This window comes from Schistocerca americana, chromosome 4 (assembly GCF_021461395.2).
Source record: "Schistocerca americana isolate TAMUIC-IGC-003095 chromosome 4, iqSchAmer2.1, whole genome shotgun sequence".
Taxonomy (NCBI): Eukaryota; Metazoa; Arthropoda; class Insecta; order Orthoptera; family Acrididae; genus Schistocerca; species Schistocerca americana.
The window spans coordinates 724,899,253-724,911,354 of record NC_060122.1 but is presented as its reverse complement, the minus strand read 5'-3'; the positions used below and the strand labels follow the sequence as shown (position 1 = coordinate 724,911,354).

The window sequence follows — 12,102 nt, the reverse complement described above, 5'->3', positions numbered from 1 at the left end:
ACAAAGTCTGATGCAGAGGATGAAATTTGCCTTTGTATGTACTGCTTGAGACGATACAAACAACCAAAAATAAATCAAGAATGGGTTCAGTGCCTTAGATGTGAAAAGTGGGCTTACGGCGACTGCGCCACAGGACAAAACATTTTCTTGTGTGCATAAATTGCAACTCTGACAATGATGATAAATAAACCTTTCAAAAATTGCTCTGAGCACTAAGGGACTTAACATCGGAGGCCATCAGTCCCCTAGAACTTAGAACTACTTAAACCTAACTAACCTAAGGACATCACACACATCCATGCCCGAGGCAGGATTCGGACCTGCGACCGTAGCAGTTGCGAGGTTCCGGTCTGAAGCGCCTAGACCGCTCGGCCACCGCGGCGGGCAATAAACCTTTACTTAACATTAATTCTAGATAGGTCTTATTATGTTCACAGGTGCAAATGGGCCAACAAATTGTTTACTGCCAGTAAATTTTTTGTATTTATCCATGTTTCTTGGTGTAAGTAAAACTGTAAATGGGACACGTTTATGGATTCGACTTGAGCCTACAAAAATTATTTTGGACTATAAAAGGTAATGTTGAGTTAGGAGTACATACACGAAGTTATACTTACAACCGTGTTATGGGCCTAAACAATATTAACATGATAAACATACCCCCCCCCCCCCCAAAAAAAAACTCTGAAAACAATTCCACGTTGACGTGCCCCAGTCTCCACTAAGTCACAAGTAAACATTGAATTCAGTTTTAAAAAGCTCAAGTTTTTCAGTTTCTTCTGGAAGCATACAGGATTAGATAGGACTGGATTGTTTGCGGGAAGAGACCAAACAGCGAGGTCATCGGTCTCATCGGATTAGGCAAGGACAGGGAAGGAAGTCGACCGTATCCTTTCAAAGGAACCATCCCGGCATTTGCCTGGAGCGGTTTAGGGAAATCACGGAAAACCTAAATCAGTATGGCCGGACGCGGGATGGAACCGTCGTCGTCCCGAATACGAGTCCAGTGTGCTAACCACTGCGCCACCTCGCTCGGTGAAGCATACAGAAAATGGAGGATATAGAATAGTGTATATCGATCTATTCAATGGCTAAGAAAGTATTATGCAAACAGTATCATTGAATCAGTGCTACAGTATTGAATGATTCCATATTCTTACCCACATACAGTATCTCATGTGAGCGAAATGGACAGTTCTTGAAAACATTTTACAGAATGAATATCAGCAAAATTAAAGCAAGAATAATGGAATATTGTCGAATTAAATCAGGGAATGCTGAGGGAATTGATTAGGAAATGAGACACTATAAGTAGTAGGTGTTTTTGTAGTCTTGACAATAAAATAACTGACAGCGCCTGAGGTAGAGATTGCCGGCCGCCGTGGCCGAGGGGTTCTGGGCGCTTCAGTCTGGGACCGCGCGACTGCTACGGTCGCAGGTTCGAATCCTGCCTCCGGCATGTATGTGTGTGATGTCCTTGGGTTGGTTGGGTTCAAGTAGTTCTAAGTTCTAGGGGACTGATGACCTCAGATGTTATGTCCCATAGTGTTCAGAGCCTTTTTTTTTTAAGTAGAGATTGTATAACATATTGACTGCAAGTAGCAAAAAATACTTCACCGAAAAAAGAAATTCCTTAACATCTAATATAAATTTAAGTTCAAATGGTTAAAATGGCTCTGAGCACTATGGGACTTAACATCTGAGGTCATCAGTCCCCTAGAACTTAGAACTACTTAAACCTAGCTAACCTAAGGACATCACACACATCCATGCCCGAGGCACGATTCGAACCTGCGACCGTAGCGGTCGCGCGGTTCTAGACTGAAGCGCCAGAACCGCTCGGTCACAACGGCCCGCCTAAATTTAAGTAGGGCCTATTACGAAGTTTTTTGTGAAGGTATTTGTCTAGAGTGTAGGCATGGAAGTGATATGTCTACGATAAACAGTTGAGTCAAGAAGTATATAGAACATGTGTAATGTGGTGCTACAAAAGAATACTGGAGATTATATGTATATCTAGGAAAACTAATGAAGACGTACTAAATCGATTTTGGGCGAAATGTTATTCACATCACAACTTGATTAAAAGAAGAGATCGCTGGATGAGACACATCCTGAGGCATGAGGGATTCGTTAATTTGGTAATGGAGTGAATGGTCTTTGTAGATTCAAACCGGGGACTGACTACTATAAGCACATAAGCATCTGTTTATCACATAGATTAAATATTATTGATCTTTTGCAACCGAATATTTATTTTGTTTCTGATCAGACATATTTCACCTTCTTATATTAGGCTTCATCTATGATTTTTCCTAATATTCTCTAAAGAAAATAAAAAAAATCAATGATGCACCACGAAGGAATTGTGCGAATGGGACAGCAGTCGGTAGACGTGATGTACATGTACAGACAAACAAATTAGTACAATTTCGGAAAAGCTGAATGACCTGTTCAAGAGAAAGAGCTTACAAATTGAGCAAGTCAATAACGCGTTGATTCACCTATGGCCCTTATGCAAGCAGTTATTGGGTTTGGCATTGATTGGTAGAGTCGTTGGATGCACTCCTGAGGGATATTGCGCCAAATTCTGTCCAACTGGCGCGTTAGATCTCAAAATCTCGAGATGGGTGGAGGGTGCTGACCATAATGCTCCAAACGTTCTCAGTTGGGGAGAGATCCGGCGACCCTGCTGGATAGGATGGTGTTTGGCAAGCACGAAGACAATCAGTAGAAACTATCGCCGTCTGCGGGCGGACATTATCTTGCTGAAATGTAAGGCCAGGACGGCTTGCCAAAAAGGGCAGCCGAACGGAGCGTAGACTATCGTCCACTTACCGCTGTTACTAATCTATCACTCTTACCGACGGGCAGTGTGGTGGGTGACAGTCAGGCGGTACCCCATAGCTGTCCAGAGCGTCTCCAGACACGTCTTTGCTGGTCATCGGGCCCTGGAATCTCGTTGAATGGCGTAGAATTGTCTTCAGTGATAAGTCCTACCTCGAACCGAGCCCAAACTACCGGTGAAGACTTCCCGGAGAGCGCAGGGATACCAACCTTACTGTCGCCCTCCATAAGGTTCGACAACCAGGAGTGATGGTCTGGGCTGCCATTTTTTTCATAGCAGGACCTCTTTTGTTTTGTTCCGCGACAGCACAGCTGTACATCGACGATACCCTATGCTCCGTTTTGTTGCCCTTCGTGGCAAACCATCCTGTCATCACATTTCAGCAAGATAATGCCCGCCTGTACACGAAGAGTTTCTAGCGCTTGTCTTTGTGCTCGCGAAACCCTACCTAGGCCAGCAAGGTTGCCGGATCTCTCCCCAACTGACGACGTTCGGAGCATTATGGGCAGTGCCCACCTCTCCTACTGAAATTAGGAAAATAATAAATTCACTCAAAAGTAAAAGCTCACTGGATTTGATGGCATTTCCAACAGAGTACTAAAAGCTTGCTCCCAACAGATACAGTAAGTAGGATTTTCAGCCACATATGCAGTAACTCACTGAAACAGGGCATTTTCGTAGACAGACTGAAATAAGCTGTTGTTTAACCATTGCATGAAAAAGCAGATAGGTCTGATGCTAACAACCACCACCCGATCTCACTTCTGATAGCTTTATGCAAAATTTTTGAAAAAGTAATGTATTCACGAGAAGCGTCACATATTTGTAGAAATGAAGTACTAACAAAATATCAGTTTGGTTTTTAGAAAATGCTGTGAATAACCGAACATCACCCATTGGCATTTTTTCTGATGTCTCAAAGGCTTTTGACTGTGTGGATCATGAAATTCTTCTAGATAAGCTTAAGTACTGGGGGGCAGTGCACAGAAGGATTAATTCATATTTAAATGGTAGAATGCGGGAGGATGAAATTAGCAGTACAGATAGTCTTAATACATATTAATGACTTGCCACTCCATATTCATGAAGATGCAAAGCTAGTTCTTTTTGCTAATGATACAAGTATAGTAATCACATTAAAAAAAAACAGAATTAGCTGAGGGAGTTGTAAATAATGTCCTTCAGAAAATTATTAAGTGGTTCTCAGCAAATGGACTCTCACTACATTTTGAGAAAACACAGTATACACAATTCTGTAGTGTAAATGGCATAATACAATTGGTAGACTTAGAGCAGAACTCTGCTGCTAAGGCAGAATATTCTAAATTTATGGGTGTGTGCATTGATGAGAAATCGAATTGGAGAAACACTTTGATAATCTGCTGAAACGATTAGATTCAACTACTTATGCTATTAGTATTATTGACAATTTTGGCGATAAACATATCAGTAAATTAGTCTACCACGCCTATTTTGATTCACTGCTTTCATATGCCATCATATTTTGGAGTAATTCGTCATTAAGAGAGGAAGTATTCATTGCACAAAAGCGTGTCATCAGAATAATAGCCTGACCCCACCCAAGATCACCTTGCAGACATTTATTTAAGGAACTCGGGATATTCACAGTACCTTCGTAATACACATATTCATTTACGAAATTTGTATTAATAATCCTTTCCAACCCAAAAATAAAGCAAACACTAGAAGAAAGGATTGCCTTCACTGTTCTAGGTTAAAACTGACTTTCACACAGAAAGGGGCAAATTATGCGGCCATAAAAATCTCTGGTCATTTGCCAAATAGCATTAAAATTCTGACAGACAGCCAACCAACCAACATTTAAAAACAAAAGATAACTCCTTCTACTCAGTAGATGAATTTTTAGATATAAAGTAGTAACTATATATATATATATATATATATATATATATATATATATATATATATATATATACTGTACAGATAACTTATATTAAACGGACACATTCCACATCATTACGAAATGTCGTATTCCTGATCTATGGAACAAGTATTAATGTAATGTAATGACCATATCGGGATTTTGACGATCTGACGCGTCAATTGGAGAGAATTGGCATGACATCCATCAGACGCGCGTCCAACAATTATCAATCAATCAAAGTCAAGCCGAATTTACTGCTTGCACAAGGGCCACGGGTGGATCAACCCGTTATTGACTTGCTCAATTTGTGCAACTCTTTCTCTCGAATAAATCATCAATTTTTCTGAAATTGTAACGATTTGCCTGTCTGTGCATATACATCACACCTACCGATTCGGACCCTTCCCCCCTCCCCTTTGAACCAACCAAACAACCATCTACCGATTTCCGTTTCATTCGGATAACTCCTTCGTGGTGCGTCTCCTTTTTCTCTTATAGTGTACATTTCCTGATATGAGTAGGTGAAACATATCTCGTTAAAAACAAAATGAGCATTCAGTTGCAAAAGAGGGATGCTGTTTATTCTTATCTAAATAATAAACCTAACTGAAACAGCAACTGAGGAAGAATGGTAATAAATAGCAACACTGATACTATAAGTAGGGGTTCAAACACAAGAAGGTTGCGGAGATGAAGAGCCTTGCATAAGATAGGCTAGCGTGGAGACCTGTGCCAAACCACTCTTCCGACCGAAGACCACGAAAAATCCCAGGAGGGAACATATACGAGTCGATTACAAAAATCTCTAGGCGCTGGAGCAGCGGTCTAAGCGAAGTACGGAAACTGACACCTCATATCGGTCTGACTGGCCAATCATGAGCTTCTCATATCGGTCTGACTGGCCAATCATGAGCTTCTCATATCGGTCTGACTGGCCAATCATGAGCTTCTATTCTTACTGACGTTTCAGAGACTAGTGTCGATGGATATAACAGAATGAAAAGAAGCACAGATTGTTACCTTTCGTGTGTCAGTGAGAGTGGAAAGTATTACGACAGCGAAGACACCAACTCACAGTATCTGCATAGCATCCTGGATGATGAAATGTCAGGTTATGTTCCTATCCATTTTCAGTAACTTCAGATTTTCGAATACACTGAATGTTTTTACCATGTGGCGATAAAAAAATGCCGTTTTTACAAGAATTCTGCACCCTGTGTTGCAATTAACAGACATTCTATTTTCAGTACACCACGTGCTGTCTTTAGCCACTATTTTATTACATCATTCACATTCTATTAGTCGTCTTACACAGTGCCCTTTCCTCTGGTACGCATATGTATTATTGGTGGCTAAGCTAGTTGGTCTCCATGTGATCCACTTTAGTTCCCTAAAAGAAGCAGCGCAAACTGGAAATCAGAATCTCTGGATCTCCTGCCTCCAGACTACGTAAAGGTGTCCTCAGGGCTAAGGATGGTTTCAATATTCCAGCGCATAACTAGGTATGGTTCTATTGGAAGTAGTAGGCACTTTCTTACTTCGAACTTTCAAAGTAACTTAGCAAGTCAGTTATAGGGGTAGCTACAATTTAACTTCGACTGTACCAAAGTACAACCTGACATTTTTCACATGAGTAAATCATTGCCAGATGTGATAGATACGATAAATGACAAAGAAAATTCTTGGGCAAATTGTTTATTGGACACTATATTCTTTTATTTGTAATCTCTCACTTACCTGCTTAGCTACCTAGTGACAAGATTCCTGATAGACAGACATCAATTAGGGATAAAAAGATCGCAACAACGGAAGTATATATATCACATTCAACGGTTTTGCATTAGTGACAGTTACATAATGTAAAGCGCATTAACGTTGCAAATCGTGACAACATATGGTCTTACATTCATAGATCTCAGAGCGTGGATATAATGAATACCAATCATGAGGCCAGATGTGTCTGGTCTCATTATTGTGATGTATAAACCAGAACAGCTTATGTAAGTCATAACAGCTGTGCGTAACAAGAAGAGACAGTTGGGTTGCTATCGTTAAAAGTGAGGATGGGAAGATGATGGCTTGTAAAAATAATTTATCGACACTATTGACGGATCCATATTCTTTTGGTCCACTAAGTTGATCAATAACAGATCCAGTAACAAGAAAATACACGATCAGTTAAGTAGAATGAATAGAGCTCTTTACAATTTTTTAAATATAATTACACAAAGTGGTAGTTTTAATTATCAGACGGTCACTGGCAAGAGGAGTACCACAGCTCGTACGGCTAAAATCGATTAAAAATGATTTTATGATACGGAGATACGTGTGTTTTACAACCCATCAAGGTTATTTATCTGTTAAACTCTGCATTTATATACAATCGATCTTCGAAGCTTGACGCATCCACAGATTGCAGAAGACGAAGTCATGAAAAAACAACACTGTGTAACAGACAATCATGAGCAGTGGGATCACAAGAATCATAAACGTAGTATTTGGTGAGAAGCTAAATATTTGCGTGAAACAGTATTTGTTCACACATGCAGCATTTGCAGAGTTATGTTTCTCGAAGTAAAAGTTGCTGTGTTGTAGTACCTTCTTCCTTTATTCGTCATCGAAGTGCAAGATCTAGAGTCCCAACGGCGTGATTAAAACATGGCGCAATTGAACAATGCGCACACCTTACACGCTACATCATTTCAGGTGTATTCCAACTGCAGTAGTCCAACGTCAAAGGCCACAGTGATCACGTAATCTACATCTTTGCTACTAGCTGTTCCAGTCTGTTGTGTTTTTGTCATTTCAAATGAAAATCCACATTTGCACTTCGACGAAGAATACCGGAAGAGCACACGCCAACGGAATAAGTTCTATATTCGGACTTTGTAGTTACGGCATGTGTTGACACACATTATTTCAAGTACTCTTTGGTAAATTATACATAAATGAGAAGTATGAATATCTGTGAAGGAACGGCAGCCCCTTCTTCCTCAAGAACCGATACCAGATGGGTCTGGAGTGAAGTCGACGTTCTAACTCACCCCAAAGGTGTTCCATCCGTTTCAAACTGGGATGCTGGATAAGCCAGCTTATTGTCTCAAAATGCTGCTTTATGACGGGGTACATTACTATATAGATACTACTACTACATCTACTACTACTACTACGTGATCAGGCCCAGTGGACCGCACGCATTTACAAGTTTCCTCCTCCACTGTATTCTGTCCATTGCTGCTATCCGCCATCCGTTCACATATGTTGACACTTGGTTTAAATCTTCATGGAGTCCATCCCTCCAACGCTTCTTGGGTCTCCCTGGCGGTCTCTTTCCTGTAGGTGTGAATTCCATGAGCTTCTGAGGCCATCTGTGATCCTCCATCCGGGCCACATGGCTGGCCCACTGCATTCGTTTGACTTTGACAGTTCCTACTATGTTGGGCTGCTGGTATAGTTCCTCAAGCTCTTGGTTGTGTCTGATCCTCCATTTCCCTGTATCTGCATCCAGAGCCGGACCGAAGATCTTCCAAAGCACTTTTCTCTCAAAAACAAGGAGCTTATGGAAGTCCTGTTTCCGGATACTGCATGTCTCACAGCCATATAGAACAACAGGCTGGATCAGGGTTTTGTACAGTCGAATCTTGAACTGTCTGGAGAGATATCTGGACTGAAGCAGTTGTGCTAGGCTGTGGTAAGATCGGTTTCCTGCTTGTATTCTGGCATTGATCTCTGCTTCACATGACGAGTTCTCAGTGAAAAGTGCCCCTAGGACTGGTCCCCAACCTGCAGTGATTGTACATGATCAGCAGTCTGACAATGACCACGCGTCATAACGAGGTACTCTGTCTTGGCTTCGTTTATGTTTAGCCCAAATTTGCTGGCAGCCTCCTTAGTGCTTTGGTCATTTGCTCCAACTCCTCTTCCGACCTAGAGAGTAAACAGATGTCGTCTGCATAGGCTAAGTATGCCAGTCTTTTTCCTTCAATTCAGTCCCTTCGTTCCCTTGGAAGGTCTCGCGTACGATCTTCTCGAGGGCAAAGTTGAACAGGATAGGGGACAACCCATCTCCTTGCCTGAGTCCTGTCACAATTTCAAACTCCTCAGTTATGCGATTTCCCATCTTCACCTTTGCACGTGTTTCGTTCAGACAGATCTTTATCTTTATACATACTATATAGATACAATTAGTAATCATCTCCGAACTGTTCCTCTGCTATAAGCAGTACACGAAGCTGTAAAATCCTTCCGCATTTAGCGTTTTCTTAACAGTAATAAAGGGGACACCCTAACCGCGAAAGAAAACCCCATATTGTAAAGCCATATGCTCCGTGCTTCACTGTTGGCACTACACCTGAAGACAGGTAACGTTCTCCAGCAGTTCGACAAACCCAAACGCTTCCATCGGTTTGCTACAGCTGATTCATCGCTCCACATCATTCGTTTCCAGTCATCCATTGTCTAGTGGTGTCGCTCTCTTACCACCTCTAGCTTCACTTGGCACTGTGACTTGTGAGAAGCTGCTCGACAATGGTACCCCATTCCTTTTAACTCCCTACGCACAGCCGTTGTACAAGCTGGAATGCTGGTAGGACTTTGGAATCACGAATGATTTCTTCCACTGATTCCATGCGATTTTTTACAATCGACCTCCGCAACGTTCGACGGTCCCTGTCCTTCACTACATCAAGCCTGCTTCGTCTTCGTTTAGCTGTGGTCGTTTCTGCGCGCTTCCAGTTCACAGTCCTCCACCATCAGCCAAGTTGGGCAGCTTTAGAAGGGCTGAAATGTCCCTGATGGATTTGTTACTCAGGTGCCATCCAGTTCGAAGTCACTGAACTTTCTTGACCAGTGCATTATGCTGTTACTGCTTCTGTTTCCCCCGTCTCCTTTAATACCCCTTTTCTTGTCACATCTGGTGGTGAAATCCGCATTATACAGGGTGAAAAGTATTTAAAAAAGTATTTAAAAAAAGTATTTAAACCGACAAACTCTGGGAGGTTGTAAGGGTCATCAAAACAAATATTCTTCCCTAATGTCATTTTTTCCTATGAGGAGTATTTAAACCGGTAGAGGAAGATTTCTCTGGCGGAAAATTAATTAAACCAACAAACACTTTTCCATTTTTTATGACCAAGAGACAACACATTAACACAACCCAATTTCAATTACAGTAGACTTACAAAAATGCCTCCATTGACACGTAAACAAAGGTCACACCGTCGGATCATGTTCTGTCTGAAACGGGCAAAACTCCCAGGAGTATCCTGAATTGTTTCTGCTGCTACTACTATCCGGGCAACCAGATCCTCTTCTGATGCAACAGGAGTTGCGTAAACAAGGTTGCGCATCTCTCCCCACACAAAAAAGTCCAGTGGGGACATATCTGGGGATCGAGCAGGTCATGGTAAAGGACCACCTCTGCCAATCCACGTTTCTGGAAACGGTCGGTCCAGGAATCGACGCACACGACGACTGAAATGTGTCGGCGCCCCGTCATGTTGGAACCACATGCGTTGTCTTGTAGGGAGCGGGACGTCTTCCAGCAATTCTGGCAATGCTCTGACGAGAAAATTGTAATAGTGCCTGCCATTTAATGGCCTAGGTAGCAGATGCGGCCCAATTCAACGGTCTTCAACAACACCGACCCACACATTAACGAAGAACTGCACTTGATGAGCGCTAGTAACTGTGGTATGTGGGTTATTCTCACTCCAAACATGCGAATTGTGCATGTTGAAGACTCCATCACGCCCGAACGTTGCTTCATCGGTAAACAACACAGAGGATGGAAATGTAGGATGCATTTCACACTCTTCCAGGTACCACTGCGAAAACTGTGCTCTGGGTGAATTCTCAACTGGTTCCAGGTTGTGGTCACGCTGTAAGTGAAATGGACGTAACAACTGCTCTCGAAGGACTGTTCTTAAATTCGTCTGATTCGTCCCCATGTTACGTGCAGTTGCACCAGTGCTGATTGAAGGATCCCGCTCCACATGCTGCAAGACAGCTTTCTCAAATTGCAGCGTTCTTACCGTGCGACGGCGCCCCTGTCCACGTAATCTGCTAAATGATCCGGTCTCACGCAGACGATGGTACACACAGCAAAGGTCGTACGATGCGGGATAAGGCGATTAGGATATTGTTGTTGATAAACCCGCTGTGCAGCTCGTCCGTTGTGGTGCGCTACGTAGTATGCACCAACCATATCAGTGTACTCACTCCAGGTGTATCGCTCCATTAGTAAACAGAGACAATCCACTACTACATTGGTGGACAGCAGTTGCCTACAACTGAAGAGCGTAATACGCCGTCTAACAACTGAAGATCGTAATACGGCCTCTAACAACTGAAGAGCGTAATACGGCCTCCACCGGTGTAAATAATTCTCATAGGAAAAAATGACATTAGGGAAAAATATTTGTTTTGATGTCCCCTACAACCTCCCAGAGTTTGTCGGTTTAAATACTTTTCACCCTGTATACGTGTGTTCGGATTCTTTTGATCATATAGTGTATAAACGACTTCGATGGGTGGTAGAACACACACATTTCCATATTTTAAAATCATTCTTGTTCGGACTTAGCGGCTCGAGCTGCGGTACTATTTAAGTGGGTTATTGAGGCCTCCTGCAACATTGGAATCATTTTAGTTCGTTTACGAAAACGTTTTAAGCATTTCACGCTCTATTGCTCATTCCAGTGCCAAGTTTATTGTTCCTGGATTCCGTAACCAATGTCCCTTCTCCCGCTATGTGTATTCCATATACTTACTTTCCTCATCTATTCGTTTTACTACAACTTCATTTAGTACATTTGTCCGCTAAAGCCTCCAATTTTTCCACAGTGTCCTTTCAGTTCCTTCTTCTCCGGATATCCGAAGTTCACGTTACACCTCTATGTAACGCTAAGCTCCAGGCGTACACGTTTATGAACTTATTCCTCACTTAACTATCAATATCTGGTACCAATAGAGCTCTCTTATTGAAAACAGTTCCTTCCGATGTCTTGCTTCCTCCTGCTATCTTGTGTAATCTTACTCCCTAAGAAGGAGAAATCGTTCCCTTCTTCGTCTACTACCCCGTTCTCAGGTTTGAGGCTAAGCAAGTCGTTAGTCTTCTTTTCGCCACTCTTTGTCGCCTCCGTCTTTGATTCGCTTATTCTTATGTTGTATTCTGAACTAAGAAATGCTGCCCATTCTTTTCAACACACCTACCTTACTACTAACCCCTGCCAAAACGGCGCCTGCTTTTGCCAGTATTTTTCAGTTCCAGAATTTTCTTTCACTTCCTGTACTCCTTCTTCGGTATGCAGTTAACAGTGGAGGTGAGCTGTAAGCCTGCCCCACATCC

General features: G+C 42.2%; 1 protein-coding gene across 3 annotated transcripts in view; it reads right to left on the bottom strand.

Moving 5' to 3' along the window:
- The window catches only part of LOC124612415, a 350,836-nt gene that overhangs the window by 73,357 nt on the left and 265,377 nt on the right, over positions 1–12,102 (bottom strand). The gene's annotated exons all lie outside the window — the stretch shown is intronic.